The sequence below is a fragment of the Stegodyphus dumicola genome, chromosome 11 (genome assembly GCF_044657685.1).
Source record: "Stegodyphus dumicola isolate Sdum_Otavi_A_Nest chromosome 11, ASM4465768v1".
NCBI lineage: Eukaryota > Metazoa > Arthropoda > Arachnida > Araneae > Eresidae > Stegodyphus > Stegodyphus dumicola.
The window spans coordinates 167,823,800-167,838,030 of record NC_140778.1 but is presented as its reverse complement, the minus strand read 5'-3'; the positions used below and the strand labels follow the sequence as shown (position 1 = coordinate 167,838,030).

At 46.7% G+C, this 14,231-nt stretch overlaps 4 pseudogenes; all 4 read right to left on the bottom strand.

Moving 5' to 3' along the window:
* Positions 1-3,374: 3,374 nt before the first annotated feature.
* Positions 3,375-3,495, bottom strand: LOC118204218 (U2 spliceosomal RNA; annotated as a pseudogene).
* A 1,917-nt stretch (positions 3,496-5,412) lies between these two features.
* Positions 5,413-5,593, bottom strand: LOC118204216 (U2 spliceosomal RNA; annotated as a pseudogene).
* Positions 5,594-11,087: 5,494 nt separating this feature from the next.
* Positions 11,088-11,265, bottom strand: LOC146994764 (U2 spliceosomal RNA; annotated as a pseudogene).
* A 1,917-nt stretch (positions 11,266-13,182) lies between these two features.
* On the bottom strand, positions 13,183-13,358 carry LOC146994763 (U2 spliceosomal RNA; annotated as a pseudogene).
* Between the last annotated feature and the right edge of the window lie 873 nt (positions 13,359-14,231).

The window sequence follows — 14,231 nt, the reverse complement described above, 5'->3', positions numbered from 1 at the left end:
CAGTAGATACATTTTCATACATGTCTTTGAGGACGCTGCAGAAGTGATTTCCAGCACCAATGTACTCAAGAGTGTCAGAGATAGCTGAGTGTGGGACGGACCCGAAGGCGTCAGCAATATCCATCCACGCAACACAAAGGTCTTTTTTCTGTGTTCTAGCATCATTCATCTTCTTTTGAAGCAGGAAGTTGTTCTCCACAACACCATCAAATGGGCGAAATCCCTTTTGGCCTGGGTGGAGGATGTCATTGCATTCAAGCCAATCGGACAGTCTAGTAGCAAGGAGGCCAGAGAAAATCTTTGCAATAGTCCGACAAAGTGAAATCGGTCGCCAGTTATTCGGGTCGTCAGGGTCGCCTTTCTTGTAAATCAAGATGCTCCTAGAGTTCTTCCAAGAGTGAGGGATTCTACGGAACCGAAGGCAGATGTTAAAGAGAACAGTCAGAACGCATCCCTCCGGGTCCAGAGATCTCCAATGGTTGTAAGTGAGTCGATTCGGCCCAGGTGCCGTGTTCTCAAATCTTCTGAGCCTGGTAATAACCTCAGCTTCAGTGAAAGGCTCCATATTAATCGGCGAAGAGATCTGTGGCGGGGATCTAGAGTTGAGGATGGAGTTGTTGAAAGTTCTGTCAGTCCTGGTGTGGCTAAAGTGTTCCTCTAGGCGTGAGAGTGGAATTTCACAGTTCCTTGAATTGCCAGACATAATAAGCCGTGCCGCCCGCCTTCTATTCCTTCTGTAAAGCTTCTGTAAGGCAGTGGCGTCATCAATATTTACAGGGGCCCGCTGGGGAGTGGGAACAGACGACTGAAGCCTGCATTCCCCCTGTGCAAACCCGATGATCTCATTGAGTGTGTTCTGGAAGAGGTCCCAGGAGTCATTGGTGACCTCGCTGTTCAGGATGTTGTCAAGGATTGGCAGGAAGCAGGAAAGGGCACTGGAGGCAGGAGGGGCCTGTAGAGCAGGAGCAGGAGCAACAGAAGCCAATGGGGGGCATGGACTTGCAGGAGGTAGCACAGTCGTCACGGATGGATCAGGATTACTTGCAATCGCTGGGGCAACATCATTAGGACTGGTAGTAGAAGCCCGAGGAGAGACAGGAAGTACAGCTGAAGTGAGTGTAGCCAAGTTCCTGTTCCTTGCATCCTGTCTTCTGTGATACATCCGGTGATTGTCAAGGCCCTTCCTAGAAGTGAAAGACCTGTCACATAGCCGGCATTGGAATCTACGTTGTACTGAAGAAGTCTCAGACTGCGACATAAGGTGTAGTCCATTTGCGAGGCAGGAGTGTTGTGACGGTCGTCTACTTATGGCGTTGTTGCAATGGAGGCAGAAGTATTTGACTGAACGGATTTCAATATCATGGTTATTAAGCAAATGCCTTTCCAGTGATCTTCTCTGTGCAGTCCACTTGCAACTGCTGTAGGCAAATCTGCATCCAGTCTCTGTGCAAACGAAATTCCGGGGAATGGGAAAGAAGACAAGCAAGGATGACTCCTCTCGAGAAGGCTGGCGTGGGACTGAGTCAGTAGGTCCATCAGCAGCAGGAGAGCCACCAGCAGGGTCAGATGAGCAGCCAGGACGACTGACAGAGGCATCCTGAGAATCCTCATTTTGAGTCCTAAGGTACCGGGGGGAGGAGCTCCCATCGGGATCATCCGGCAAGGAGACATCAGCAGGGTCAGCAGGAGAAGCAGGGGGTGAAGCAGACGGTGCAGGTGACACATGGGCAGAAGACACGCAGTGAGGGCATGGAGCGCAGGAGGATGCTGAATCGGACGGACACTCAGACTGTGGAACAGGAGCAGAGGAATTGCAACCCGTTGCAGAGGAAGCAACATTCACAGGTGGATAAGCGTGGCCAGCAGCAGTACGCGAGCTGGTGTGATGGCAGACGGGTGATTCACCGGTGATGTCATTTGGTGCGCAGGAAGAAGCCTGAAGGATGGAATCATCATGTAGAGTCCGGGAGTCATCACTACGGTGCGTTCTGATGTGTTTTTCAAGTTTTCTTTTCTGCGAGAAGGCTTTCCCGCAGATAGTGCAGACTCTTGGAGAAGTATAACTGCGAGGACTGACACAAGAAGACATATTTTGAAGACTATTAGAGGGAAGCAAAGTATCCAAGATCTCCCCCGGATGACATGAAGACGTCAAGCTGGATGTGGAAGAGACATGCATTGTGGGAAACTTAACCGCAGCAATAGGTGAGTCATGTCTTGTAGAAGTGACAGCAGTCAACGGAGGGGAGGGAGCAGTATTGCTGGCCCGAATTCTACGGAGAAGCTCACAGATTTGACCGCTTCTTCCCAAGGGTGGAACTGTAGGCGTAACAAAGGCAGCAACATGACGAGGAGCACCAGGGGGTCCAGGAGGCGTGTCCAAAGTAGACAGTGGACATCCATCAGCAGGTGGCAAAGGATGAGGCGTAGAGACATTGGTAACCTCTCTGTGAAGACACAGTCCATTAGCGGCACTCGAATCCAGCAACGCATCATTGGGGACAAAAGTGGTGGCACAGGACTGACGGGAAGTCAAACTGGAACAATCGGGCTGTACAGGTAGGGAAGTGAGCACTCCAGGAAAGGCGCCATCACTCGCAGCAGGCCTGGGCGGGGAAACTCCAGAGATGAGAGAAGAAGTGTTCAGGAGTCCACTAGGGAGGTCGGAGGAATCATCAGGGCATCTAGCAAAAGGTGGAGATCTAGAACCAGGGCTCCGGACATCAGGGGGTGGTCGAGGCTTCGGCCGGGCAGCAAGGCGATGTGGAGACGACATCATCAACGTATCCTTGAATCGTGTGAAGAAATCCCAGAAATGCAGGAAAACAAGAGGCCTCTCGGCAAGATCAATCTAGGCAGCATGGAGTTGGGAGCGTCCAACAAAGCTTCAGCGAGTCAAAAAAAAAAAGGGAAGAGGGGGAGGTGAAAAGTGGAAGAGCAAAGAAGGAGAAAAGAAGAAAAGGAGTAGCCACACCCACAATTAAGAGGGAGTTAGCAGAAACGAAATGAGAGGGCTTATCAAAGCAAGATAGACACTGCAAGCAGTGTTTTCCTGAATGGGAAGCAAGAGATAATAGGAAGGAACCACTTCCTTACTGAGAACGACTAAAAACAGCCGAATCAGCAACAAAAGGGGGAGGGAAAGGAAAGACCCGTACAAACATCAAAGTATGCTGCAAGCAGCACATTCAGTGCAGACAGGAAGGAACCGCTCGCTCACAGGTAACCTGCTCGCTCGCAGAGGATGGGAAAGGGCCCCATTGAACGCAAGTAAGGAACGTAATCGAACCATCAAGCGTCAATGGGAGAAGGGGAAAAGAAAGCAAAAACCATACTTACAGACCGCTTTAGCTCCGCTTCAGCTCCGTTCTCCAGAAGAGTGAAGTTAATCCATCAGCAACATTCCACTGTGAAGATAAAAATAAATGAGTGCACAATTAAGCTGATAAGAACAGATACTACACTTTGATCTTAGCCAAAAGGCCGAGAAGCGAAGCAGAATTCTCTGGCGTGATGAATTCACTTTCAATTTTTCATATTTCAAAAGTCCTGAGCATTCGTGCAGCGGGAGAAGGGGGTGCAGAAGACTCAGGTTAGCGAGTGCTGCTTGGGGGGTTTTTATGATATGTCGTTATTTCATCCTCCTCCTGTGTTACAAAAAAAGAGGTGTACAAGGATGACCAATTTCTGTCTAGTCAAGTGGATCATTTTGCGGTCCTTTCTAATGTTCCCATTCTGGAGGCGTCAGTCCCCTCCTCCTTGGGCGGGGCTAGTTTTAAAAAGCCAAGGACGTCAAAAGTTCATTTCATTCAAGATTCAATTGCAAATTTTATTCTTACTACAGCAAATGAACCACAATGCTGAAATATCCTCACAGATATTTCTACAATATCGCAATAACTTACAGTAGTTATATTGGACGTTTTACGGAAACGTTGGCCGGAACAAAATTCAAAGTAGAAAAAGTTAATCCGATCTCAACGCGAAATCGCTACAGTCAATAACAGCAGTAAGTAAACAACTGAATTCCGGTGTTTTCCTCCAGCTTTTATAAGCTTATGCACCATGCAACATAATATTCTCGTATTTTCTCAATTTTTTTTCAGATGGGAAAAGAGGACAATGAAATATTCATGAAAGTGTTCATTTCTCTGGAGTAGCTTCCTCCTCCGAAAAATCTCATTCTTCACTGCAGGTGAATATAAAACAAATGTAATTACAAAGGCAATAAAAATAGCAAAACCAAAAATAAATAAATAAATATTTCTGGAGTTATCGAATGCCCATGCTTGGGAAGAAATTATTTTTTGTGATTAAACAAATATTGAGACAGTAAAATTTATCAACCAAAACTGCATTACATAATGCCAGAGTTTGATTGACACAAACTCGACATGCACAGTCCAGCACATGGTTTCCAACTCAGAGATACTCTCTCTCTCTCTTCAGTTCAAACGTTGCACTTGAAAACACAGAGTGAAATATTAGGAACTTAAAACAATTAAACAAACAGAAAAATTACAAAAAACACTTTACAAATTAATTTGTAATATGTACAATAAAACAGTACTTCTTAATTTACAATTAATGATTACTTTGTATTCTACACTTCCACACTAGTGGCGGGCAAGCCATCTCAAAACTCAGAATAAACTGCTTCCTGCATAGTGCAGCCATCTATTGGCATTTTCCCGTTTGTTAATATTAATGTGCCAACAAAATAAATGAATGAATGAATAAAAACATAAATACAACAATCCTTAACAATAATTGTAGACCATTACAATTAGCTGGCGTTTAGAAATCATACAGAGACAAACAAAACAAACAAAACATTAGGAAACAGACAGAAAAATCTTTGTTGCTGCAGTGTGCCTACAAACATTTTACACCCTTTTGAGAGTTATTTACAATAAAAAGGCTCGTGTGTTGAAAGAAGCAATGTGTATACGCGCGCTGTAGTGGGAAAGATCTGGCAAATGTGAATAGGAATTCTCTCAAACTTACATGAAATGAGACAAAAATGTTACTGCAAATGAAATTTGAGTGATATTTCGAGGCCGATCTTCCTTCAATCAGTCAGACAGAATGAGTAAGTTGTTAACAGTACGGGGAAAAAAATGTGGATTTTATGGGATTTCTGTAAATACGAATAAAACTTCGTATTTACAGAAACCAGAACTTGACACTGAAAAGAACGAGGGTTAAACCCGAGGCTCCAGAATGTTCCCATTCCGAGGAAAAGAACGAGGGGCCCGAGCAATAGCAAGTTAAAAAAAAGGCAGGTCGCCGCACACTCGTACAAAGGTATGATGTTGTCAGACCTTCGGTTTTCTGAAATTTGAAGGGGCCATTTTAAAAGGACGTTTTCCTGAGGATGCAGTGGGTGAGTGAAGTTTCTGCTTTTTGGATATATTGTGGGCCGTATCCTGCAAGTAGTGCCATAGCAGGCCAACCCGTGGCGAGGGCGGAATAAATTCCTAACCACAAGCCTATCTGCAAAAATTAGTTTAATATCTTGACGTCATGTCGACGTCGTATCAGATATTAAGCTGATAAGAACAGATTCTTTATTTAAAATATTCCATGCCATTTTACACAGCATTGATCTGATCATGGCGTGTCAGACAATGACGCACGCAGTGCGATTTTCGTTATTAATAAATAATATTAAGAATTTCGACAAAAAGATAAAACAATGAAGACGTAACAATATAATTTCTTTAACGTTATTTACAATAAAATATTTAGCATTATGTACATCACTGGTTGTTTTGATTGTTTTGGCGTGTGCCTGTTAAATGTTCGATATAATTGTCTCTCGATGCCCGGATGGTTTCGCTAACAATAAGTTTGCGCATTAAGTTTGCATACTTATTTGTGCAGAGACGTCTCACAACTCTGTCATTTGCCGGATCCCATGATCCTAGAGCACCAACAACAATAGCCTCGGTACGAACATTTCTAAACTTTCTTCTTAGAAGGTCGGCAACAGGACGATATTTGGTCTCCTTCTCAGTTCTTGCATGTTGAAAAGAGGCGAGTCGATTCTCAAAGGCGACGGTCACATCAATAATGAGGCAAGAGTCGTCTTTGGAAAGGACAAGATCGGGTCTCAGGGAAGATCCTTCAATAGCCAGATTCTCAGAAAGGACGTTCCAGCGACCAGAAGCAGCATCCTTTAACCTCTTGACGATGGAATTGTGCCTGTTCTGGTAGAGCCGCGAATACTTCATGCAATGACAGATTACATGAGGCAGAGTCTCCTCTGGAAAGGGGCAGCGACGACATGCACGGCGAGGGCGATCCCATGGTTTGGAGGCGTTCAGTGGCACGAGGTTGAGGCGGGCGCGGTGGATAAAGCGCCAGTCGGCAAAGCGAATGAACGATCCCTCATGGAAGAAGTGTGAGCTTGCACGTGCAGCCGAAACGCATTCCATGGATTTTCCTTGACTTGGGAGATTCACCAAATCTTGGAGCCTGCAAGATCTTCTAAGGTGACGAAAGGATTTGAAAATAGAGTTCCTGTTGCTAGGAAAGATGGTAGAATTCCCACAGGAGATGGAAGGGCAGCCGTCGTTGTCAAAGCTCCAGGAGATGTTAAGGCGGCGAGAGGCAGCGCGGGCAGCAGACCATAGTGAAGAGGTGGGGTTGCTGGTGGCGGCGAATGGTCCCTCATCCGATGCAGAAAGGAACTGGCTGACGATAGAAGGAGATGGAGACAGCTGGATCCGAGCACGAATGTATCCACAAAGATCATCCCAAGCAAGCTTGCAAACGAGTGGGTCCCTAGATGTTAGGAGCTTAAACGCACCGTCCACAGCAGCAATGTCGGAGTCTTCGGCGGCAAGAGGGACACCGAAGGAACCTTTCCCGGAGAGGCCGTAGAGATAGTTATTGGAGGCTTCTGGGGGGAGGTTCAGGGTCCTTTTAATGGCAGGCTTGAGGAGATCGTCGATCTTTTTCCAGTCAGTTTTGGAGAACTGAGACGTCCTCATGTGAAACAGGAGCGACGGGAAGAAGAAGGTCTTAAGAGCATCAATCCGTTGCCAGGGTGCCAGCTTAGATTCAGAAATACACTTGGCCAGTGACAAGAAGTCGCGGAGTTGGGCACGTGCAGGCGGGAGGTTGAAGCCAATGGGCTTACCAAGAAACTTGAAGAATTCACCCTCTTTAAGTGCAGGAATTGGAACTTCAGAGATGTAGAAGGCAGTCGGAAGAACACGGGAGGAGCGAACAGCAGAGAAGTGGAAGGAGCGGCACTTCTTGGGGTTCAGCAAGAGATTGAGCCTGGAACATGCATCTTGGACCCGGAGGAGGTCATGCTGGAGTGCTTCAGGAGAAGGCGCCAACAGGAGGAGGTCATCAGCATAGGCCAGAATCTTTGGAACCGGAGACATCGATTCAACACAGCGAAGGACGGGGTCGATGACAAGGTTGAATAGGAGTCCGCTAAGTGGGCAGCCTTGGCGCACCCCAGCGTGGATGTCGACAGGACAGGACGTGCCATCACTTGACAAGAAGGAGGTGGTAGAGCCACTGTAGAAGGACCTGATGAGGGAAGAGAAGTCGTCACCAACACCGGAGTCAGAGAGAGCAGCATAGATGGCTGAGTGTGGCACGGATCCAAAGGCATTAGAAATGTCTAAGGATGCTAAGCACAATTCAGACCTGGATCGACGAGCTAATTGGAGTTGACTGTGGAGGATGAAATTGTGTTCAAAGACACCATCATGAGCAAGGAAACCTTTCTGGCAGGGGCTGAGAACGTCGTGTGTAGAAAGCCAGCTGGAGAAACGACGTGCCATGCAACCAGCAAAGAGCCTTGAGATGCACGAGCTAAGGGCGATGGGTCGCCAGTTGTCAATAACGGAGGGGTCCCCATCCTTGAAGATAAGAAACGTGCGAGAGGACTTCCAAGAGGCCGGAATGCGTCGCAGCTTCAAGCAGATGTTAAAAATAGCACAAAGTGCCTTGCATTCGGGGTCGACATCTCTCCAGTGTCTGTAAGAAAGCCGATCAGGGCCAGGCGCGGAATTTTCACAAGCCATCAGCTTGGAACGCACTTCAGAAGGGGAGAACGGCGACATGTCAACAGGAGGACGATCAGAAGCATGCTGGCAGAAGATGGAAGTGTCTGCATCCCGTGGAGAGTACTTTTCAGAGAAGTGGGCAGCAAGATCTTCCGCAGGAATCGCACAGAAAGAGGAGTCACGTTGGGTGATGAGTCGGAGGGCTCTCCGACGATTCATCCGGTAGATCCTCTGTATGACACGGGGATTGGAGGCGTCCGGTGTGCGGCGAAACCCAGACTCTTCAGGAGGCACAGGTGGAGGGAGCTTGACAGTATCAGAGGCAGAGGAGATGATGGCATCAAGGCAGGTCTCGAATTCTGACCAGGTGTTATTGTCATCTGGAGCAGAGGAGAGGCGCTGGAGGGTCTCGCTGAACTGCAGCAGTGGGGAATCATCTGGAAGCAGGGTGTCAATGGAGGGAACAGTCGCGGAGTCACGAAGGCTACCGGAAGGAACGGAGAATCCATCATCAAGGAAGCTTGAATTGAGAAAGTCGTCCGCTGGAGCAGAGAGCGAGAGAGCCGGCGAAGAAAGTGCAGGAGAGACTGGAGAAGCAGAAGGAGATGATCTTCTGGCAGGAGAAGCAGGAGTACCAGGTGAAGAAGTAGGAGATGAGTGAGGACGCTCTGGAGAGACTGCAGCAGAAGGAACAGGAGGCGAGGGTGCGGCAGTCGAGGCAAGAGCATCATTCATAGGAACGGCGGGTACAGCAGGCGGAGGAGCAGGCACCGTGGAAGCAGCAGCAGGAGAAACCTGGGTAGGTTGTTGGCGTGGTCTTCTCGGTCTTTGAGGGACAGGAAGAGGGAGAGCAATATTATCAGAGGTAGCATTACGTTCAGCTCGCTGATGGAAGGCAGAGTGGTTGAAGAGACCTTTTCTGGAAGGACAGGAGAAGGGACACACTGAACATTTCCACCGGAACGAAGCACCAGACGAGAGGACAGTAGGAGAAGAACGGAAGCAGGAATGGGAAGACACCTTGTTCACCAAGAGCATGCAACAGTGACTGCACCATTTCATGCAGGAAGAGATGGGAAGCTGATGCTCCTGGAGAAGGTGGCGTGTGAGAGACTTCTTCATCCTTGACCAGGAGTTGGACCTAAATAGAAGGCTGCAGTTTACTTCCGTGCAGGAGAAGACGTCGTTGACAGGAAAGACGAGATGCAGCGTAGAGTCGACCCGACAAGTGGAATCAGGACCCTGAGGGCCGATGTAGGTGGTGTCAAGGCCAGGAGAACTGGGAGGAGGCGAAGTTCTGGGGGCGGCAGTCGGAGAATCAGAAGCAGGAAGCCGGAAATCATGAGGAGAGTCAGAGCTGGGAGAGGATCTGTGACGTCGGTACCAGTGGAAGCGCAGCTGTTTCTTGTTGATACAGGACATTCCACAGTCACCACAGATGATCAAGGCAGGCGGAGGAGGAGAAGGGGAAACGGAGGTGCTGGCATCCGGCAGACAGGAGGACACGGCAGTCGGATCACTGGCGCAAGATGAGGAACCTGGGGCAGACGTCACAGGGCAGACAGGAGGCAAGATGTCGCCGCTAGGTGCAGGGACAACTGTGCAATCAGGAGACATCGTGGAAGGAGATCCAGGAGGAGGCGGTCCAGAGCAGGTATGTTTGACAGCAGCACGCGAACGAGTGTGGTGGCACACTGGCGAGTCAGAGGAAACATCAAAGAGAGAAGAGGCAGGCGAGTCAGACGAAGATCCAGTGGGATGAAGATCCAAGGTGGGAGACTGTGAAGAGCGGGGTCCAGGAGGTGAGCCACAAGAGCGACGGTAAACTGAGTCAGGCGACCTTTCGTAGATCTTTGCTAGGAGTTGCCTGAGATTACCACCTCGTAGCAGTGGAGGACCGGAAGGCGTGGCAGCCGCAGCAACATGTCGGACAGGAGGTCTTGAGCTGGAACGCATAGCAGAAGCATGGTTTTCAACAGGCAGACAGGTGACAGAGCAGGGCTGAGGTGACGGCACAGCAAGAGAGGAGCGCATATCCACAGCAGGTATCGTAGAAGCCGTAGGCAACATCCGAGGTAGGCCAGGAGTTGTTGGCGACGGGATTCTGGGCGGACGAACCGGAACTGGAATGTAGTCACTCGAGGAGCCGGCATCATTCGGTGGTCCAGGCATAGCTGAAAAAAAAATGGAGAGAAACACAGCAGCACAAAAAGCAAGAACAAAGCACTTTTGGCAAGATCAAACATAAAACAGTCAGAGGGCAAGAGCAACTGTCGAAGCTTTGGGTGGATCTGGTAGGGAAAAAAAACATAACCAGGGTAGGCGGAGAAAGTAGCGCGTGCAACTAGCCGATTTGGATGGAAATTGGTGTCGAGCTAAGGATTCACTCAGCCGAGTGGCCTGTCTGCTAAGACACCAATGGAGGTAAGTCCCTGGACCCACGACGAACTGGGGGTCGAGGCACCTATCGAGACTAAATACTCGAAAGGAAAAACCATTGACAGGAAAGCAAAGACGATGACCAGGACTTGGAAGATTACGCCCCACTAAAGGCCGTACCCAGCCGGGTGTCCTTTTCACATGGATGGGCAATCGGAAGCTTACTTGATCCCTGACCTGTGGCAGAACACAGGCTAAGGGCTCACGGCTACTCCGGGACACTAATCCGAGTAAGCATAAAAACCAACCAGTTAGATCGAAACTAACCTGGACATGGGAAAAATAAATAAAACGAAACAAACGATAGCGGAAGGAGCAAAGAGATAGGGATGAAATAAAGGAAAGACCACGCCCACCATAATAGTGAGTTTGTGCAAAGGAAAAAATAAGGGCTCAACGAAAGCATTTTAACACTAAATAGCGAAAAAATACTAAAGAAGAGCAAGAATAGACAGGAAAGAGGTAGAAAAAGTTAGACCCCACCCATCACATGGATTAACCGAAAACGGCTAGTTCGGTGATAGCGGGAAAAGACACCTGCACGCTCACAAGGAAAGGAAAGGTTCCTACTGACGCAAGTAAAGGTCACCAACCCATCAAGCATCAGTAGGAGAAAAAGAGACAAAATAAAGCAAAACTTACCAAAGATCCACCTTGGCTCCGCCCTCCGGACGAGGCAACTACTCTATCAGCATATCCACCGGTGAACCTATAAAAATAAATCAAACCGGCAAATTAAGCTGATAAGAACAGATACTACACTTTGATCTTAGCCAAAAGGCCGAGAAGCGATGCAGAATTCTCTGGCGTGATGAATTCACTTTCAATTTTTCATATTTCAAAAGTCCTGAGCATTCGTGCAGGGGGAGAAGGGGGTGCAGAAGACTCAGGTTAGCGAGTGCTGCTTGGGGGGTTTTTATGATATGTCGTTATTTCATCCTCCTCCTGTGTTACAAAAAAAGAGGTGTACAAGGATGACCAATTTCTGTCTAGTCAAGTGGATCATTTTGCGGTCCTTTCTAATGTTCCCATTCTGGAGGCGTCAGTCCCCTCCTCCTTGGGCGGGGCTAGTTTTAAAAAGCCAAGGACGTCAAAAGTTCATTTCATTCAAGATTCAATTGCAAATTTTATTCTTACTACAGCAAATGAACCACAATGCTGAAATATCCTCACAGATATTTCTACAATATCGCAATAACTTACAGTAGTTATATTGGACGTTTTACGGAAACGTTGGCCTGAACAAAATTCAAAGTAGAAAAAGTTAATCCGATCTCAACGCGAAATCGCTACAGTCAATAACAGCAGTAAGTAAACAACTGAATTCCGGTGTTTTCCTCCAGCTTTTATAAGCTTATGCACCATGCAACATAATATTCTCGTATTTTCTCAATTTTTTTTCAGATGGGAAAAGAGGACAATGAAATATTCATGAAAGTGTTCATTTCTCTGGAGTAGCTTCCTCCTCCGAAAAATCTCATTCTTCACTGCAGGTGAATATAAAACAAATGTAATTACAAAGGCAATAAAAATAGCAAAACCAAAAATAAATAAATAAATATTCCTGGAGTTATCGAATGCCCATGCTTGGGAAGAAATTATTTCTTGTGATTAAACAAATATTGAGACAGTAAAATTTATCAGCCAAAACTGCATTACATAATGCCAGAGTTTGATTGACACAAACTCGACATGCACAGTCCAGCACATGGTTTCCAACTCAGAGATACTCTCTCTCTCTCTTCAGTTCAAACGTTGCACTTGAAAACACAGAGTGAAATATTAGGAACTTAAAACAATTAAACAAACAGAAAAATTACAAAAAACACTTTACAAATTAATTTGTAATATGTACAATAAAACAGTACTTTTTAATTTACAATTAATGATTACTTTGTATTCTACACTTCCACACTAGTGGCGGGCAAGCCATCTCAAAACTCAGAATAAACTGCTTCCTGCATAGTGCAGCCATCTATTGGCATTTTCCCGTTTGTTAATATTAATGTGACAACAAAATAAATGAATGAATGAATAAAAACATAAATACAACAATCCTTAACAATAATTGTAGACCATTACAATTAGCTGGCGTTTAGAAATCATACAGAGACAAACAAAACAAACAAAACATTAGGAAACAGACAGAAAAATCTTTGTTGCTGCAGTGTGCCTACAAACATTTTACACCCTTTTGAGAGTTATTTACAATAAAAAGGCTCGTGTGTTGAAAGAAGCAATGTGTATACGCGCGCTGTAGTGGGAAAGATCTGGCAAATGTGAATAGGAATTCTCTCAAACTTACATGAAATGAGACAAAAATGTTACTGCAAATGAAATTTGAGTGATATTTCGAGGCCGATCTTCCTTCAATCAGTCAGACAGAATGAGTAAGTTGTTAACAGTACGGGGAAAAAAATGTGGATTTTATGGGATTTCTGTAAATACGAATAAAACTTCGTATTTACAGAAACCAGAACTTGACACTGAAAAGAACGAGGGTTAAACCCGAGGCTCCAGAATGTTCCCATTCCGAGGAAAAGAACGAGGGGCCCGAGCAATAGCAAGTTAAAAAAAAGGCAGGTCGCCGCACACTCGTACAAAGGTATGATGTTGTCAGACCTTCGGTTTTCTGAAATTTGAAGAGGCCATTTTAAAAGGACGTTTTCCTGAGGATGCAGTGGGTGAGTGAAGTTTCTGCTTTTTGGATATATTGTGGGCCGTATCCTGCAAGTAGTGCCATAGCAGGCCAACCCGTGGCGAGGGCGGTATAAATTCCTAACCACAAGCCTATCTGCAAAAATTAGTTTAATATCTTGACGTCATGTCGACGTCGTATCAGATATTAAGCTGATAAGAACAGAAAATTTTTATTAACAAATGTTTCTTGCCATTTTACATAGTGTTGGTAAGACCATGGCATGCTATACCAACAACGCACACAGTGCGATTTTAGCTTTCATATTTATTTGTTGTGAGAGATATGTACATATTTACAATATTTACAAAATTTGCATAACTGTGAAAGTCCTTTATACAAGAGTTGTCCCATGACCGCATCCTGACAAGCTGTCACTGAGTCCAACAGTGCCTAATTAGGACTGTTTTACCCCAGTGAGGTGCTCAACATACACGTCCCTAGAAAATTTAATAGTTTCGCTAACTGCGAGTTTCTTCAAAAGGTTTCCGTATTTGTTGCTGCACAGCCTGCGTAGCACTCTATCGTTCTTGTCGTCCCAAGAGCCGAGAGAACCAATGATGATGGGATGAATCTGAACATCGGTGTAGTCTTTCCTGAGCAGCTCAGCAACCGGACGGTACTTGGAAATCTTCTCCTCTCTGGCGGAAGAAAAAGCAGCAAGCCTATTCTCGAACGGGATGGTGACGTCGATTACCAGAGCGGAGGAGCCTTTGCGAAGAACCAGATCGGGGCGGAGAGAAGTACCAGGGAAGACTTGGTTGCAGAAGAGCACATCCCAGCGCCCACTCGCGGCCTTCTTCAGCCGTTCAACCACAGCATTGTGACGCCGCTGGAAAATGGAAGAATAACGCATACAGTGGTTGAGGACATGTGGGAGCGTTTCTTCACTGAAATTGCAACGGCGACATCCACGGCGTGAACGGTCCCAGGGCTTGCAGGCATTGAGAGGTACCAGGTTCAGCCTGGCACGGTGAACAAATCTCCAGTCCGCGAAGCGCGTGAAGGACCCCTCTCTGAAGAAGTGCGAGCTCGAGCGCGAGACGGCAACACATTCCATG